This window comes from Rosa chinensis, chromosome 6 (assembly GCF_002994745.2).
Source record: "Rosa chinensis cultivar Old Blush chromosome 6, RchiOBHm-V2, whole genome shotgun sequence".
Lineage (NCBI taxonomy): Eukaryota > Viridiplantae > Streptophyta > Magnoliopsida > Rosales > Rosaceae > Rosa > Rosa chinensis.
Genome location: NC_037093.1, coordinates 27,635,867 through 27,639,211, shown reverse-complemented (window position 1 = coordinate 27,639,211; position 3,345 = coordinate 27,635,867). Strand labels below are relative to the sequence as shown.

The following is a 3,345-nucleotide window of genomic DNA, read 5'->3' as shown; positions in this document are numbered from 1 at the left end:
TTACAGGTTCCTGTAGATGAAATTCCACATCCACCATTTCGACCGGAACCTCATGAAGGTCAAGATCTCATACTCAATTCAGTGGGCATTTGATCAGCCTCTCAACTACCTGCGAATCTACTTCGCCAATGTATGGTCTCTATCTAATCTAGGGTTTCTAATCCATGTTCCATATTTTTTCTCTCTGTTTAGATTCTTTTTGAATTAGGGTTGTATGATAATTGTTTGAGTATAGCTGTTTGAAGTCCAAATTTGATTTAAAGGCTTTATGAATCTTGTTTCTTATTCTTAAATAGAATTATAGTTCATTGATTTTGACTTGGCGTGTCTACTTAAAGACAAGGGCTTGGGTGGAGTTGATGAGAAAGATGTGAGGAAGGCTCTTAAGGGAAGATCAGAAGCTGAGGTGAAAAAGGTCATTGACATTCTCATGGGTGAGTTAATAAGCAAGATTCAATCTTTTTCATTGAACTAGCTAGTTTCTAATTAGTGTTGCAAGTTCAGAACTCTGAGATTATATTGGAATTTTTCTGATCCATTTATTGTGGGTGAGGATTAGGATTACTTGTTAAACTATTTGATAAACAGATTTGATGTATGATGTTGCAGTTTTTGTGTTGTAAGCAAGATTGAATATTCCTCATTGAACTAGAGTGTAATTAGGGTTGCAACTTTAAAACTTGGATTTGAATTTGAATGTTTCTGATGCCCTACATAGCTTTTATTCTGGGTATGAACTGATTATACTAGTTAAGCTCACTGTATTTGACAGATAAGATGTCATAGCTTAAGTTGTAGTGTGGGTATGAATTGAGATTTCTAGCTCTACTTAAACTATTAATTGAAATAGGAGATGTCTTAGCTGCTTTGGTATTGTGAGGACGGAAGACAAGCAGGTTTTAGACAACCATGTTGTAGTGAAGGAAAATGAGGTATTTTAAATTCATGTAGTGATTGGCATGTTTGTCACTTTTGTAGGGAAATCAGATTCTTTAACTGTTGTTTGCACATATTTGTGCAGTTCACTTTGATTTATAAAGGATTTTGTTTTTCTTGACTTTTGTAAAAAGTAATACGGGTGCTGAAAAGTATTGGTTAACTAAATTATTCAAACATGATTGCAGTGATTCAAGTGCAAAATGAAAGTTTGGAACTGCAAAGGTTCCAAACTGATATCTTGTTCATTGTTTTCTAATTGCTTATCAGTTGGTTTCAAACTCTCCCTTTTCTTTTCCTACCCTCCCTCTGCCCCAAAATCTCATTGTACTCATTACTATCTTCTTTGCTTCTAAAGCTTAGCCTTCTTACATGATTTATTATCAATTTTTCATTATGTTTCATGGATCTATACGTTAAACGTACAGCAGTATGGGTTTTCTTCATTTCGGCGATACCAAAAGAAAGTGATTGAGAAAATCATAGCAGGGAGGGATTGTTTGATTGTCATGGCCACTGGAAGTGGCAAATCTTCGTGGTAAGAGTTCTCTCTAGATTTTAATTTCCATTGTTTTGAAGTATTGGGTTAATTTCATATGCAAATTTTAAAGGTTGAAAGTGGTTTAATTTGATTTCAGCTATCAATTGCGTCCTTTGGTTATTGGAAAGACCGGTGTGGTTGTGAGCCCTCTTATATCCTTAATGCAAGATCAGGTAAACTAACTTTTTTGGTGTTTTTGATTAATGCTCAATGAGTTTCAACATAAACAGAATGTCTTGAAACAGACCCAGATTGCATGTCAATAAGATTTATTTTGTTAGTATAAAAGGATCTTCATTAGTCGATTACATATGTATCGAGACAAATGATAATTAGCTGGTACCTAGTCCTCAGTAGCCACTAGCTGCAAATTAGACTGTCTTTGATATATTGTCTATAGTCATCCCATAATGCAAGTAGTTTCCTACATTCTTATGTTCCTGTAAATAGCTTTTGTTCTCTTCCTTTCTTTCTTGTACATAATTAGTTCATGAGGTCAGGTTATTCATAGAAGAATACAAACGTTTTATCCCCGGACAAATGATATGTGATGCCCCGGAAATTCGTAATTATTTTCCGAGGAATTTCCGGAATCTAATTTATGGTTGTTGGACGGTTTCGTGGCTCGTGGATGGAGCGGAAGTGTTTCGGGCGAATAATTAATTGAAGAATATGGTTTTAGGGGTTTGCCAAAGGTTGACTTTTTATTCGTTGGGATTCTCTGAAAACTTCCTTCATGAAAGTTGTAGAGCGCATCGATACGAGTTCGTGGACATGTGGAACGCGAGAATCGGAGTTCGTATGAGAAAGTTATGGCCATTGGAAGGAATTTCCATTTTGGTATAAATAGAAGTTTCCCGAAGGAGAAACTTACTATTTTCATAATTTCCATTTCCGGAAACTATTCCTTTCTCTCTCTTCTCTCTCGTTCGCACCTTCAGAATCGAAATAATCCGGCTGACCCGACCCGGACCCGGTCGATCCGACCCGACTTTTCCAGCGAACTGCGGCGGTCTCCGGCGACGAAACTTTCCAGATAGGATCGTCTCCTCCGTCTGGTCGTCCCTCTGGTGTCCTCTAGAGCCGATTCTCCTCCACGGCGGCGCTGCAAGGCGGTGCAGGTTGGTGTTTTCGGACCCGGTCGGAATTCCTTGTTCCGACGTCGGCAAGGCTTCAAGTCTTCTTGGTTGAACTCAGAACAGCCTCGTCGATCGATCCTTGGTGGTTGTTTGGATCGATTCACGTGAAACTTCGATCAACTCAGTTGGGATTACTGTTCACGGCTTGTGAGGTAGTTTTCGACCCCTTATGCTTGTTTTCTGACTTCGATCCAGTTATGAAAGTTCACAAGCATGCTTAGATGAAGCTTTTTGATGTTAGGAGTTTTGTGAAATAAAGTGTTTTTGGCCGGCGGCGGTGCACCACCGTCTGTGGTGGCGTTCCGGCGGTGTTCCGGCCACTTAAGGAACTGTTTCTATTATTATATATGTTCTACTCATTGATACGAGCGTTTCGATATATAATATGCAAGTTTTGGAGTTCGTTTGGAATTGTTATGATTTTTGCAGTTTCATACCGACCAATTTATGCTATCCGTGAGGATTTGAGCGTCCGATCGACTTGTGGTTTGGTCACATCGATCATGGACGTATTCCAGAGACTTTGGGAGGTCTCGGATGTGGTTTCGCCTCGATTGGCGCCACTTTGGGGATTTTAGTTCAAAACAAAGGTTTCGGACTTAAATCGTTTGTGAATTGTTACTGATTTGAGATCATTGGTGAATAGGTGCTTCTAAAAGGTGAATTGGACGAGTTATTGGTGATAGTGTTAGTTCGGTTCTGTATTGAAGACGCAGCGGGATTCTGAGG

General features: G+C 38.9%; 1 long non-coding RNA gene across 3 annotated transcripts; it reads left to right on the top strand.

The window, feature by feature from the left end:
• The first annotated feature begins 215 nt into the window (after window positions 1-215).
• LOC121049671 lies at window positions 216-2,017 on the top strand. 3 transcript variants are annotated; one of them, XR_005801019.1, is made up of 3 exons: window positions 216-434; window positions 1,368-1,474; window positions 1,556-2,017. It is a non-coding gene; the product is annotated as an uncharacterized LOC121049671 (long non-coding RNA). The 3 variants fall into 3 exon arrangements; XR_005801020.1 differs by having other exon boundaries at window positions 1,548-2,017; XR_005801021.1 differs by having other exon boundaries at window positions 1,365-1,474.
• The last annotated feature ends 1,328 nt before the right edge of the window (window positions 2,018-3,345 follow it).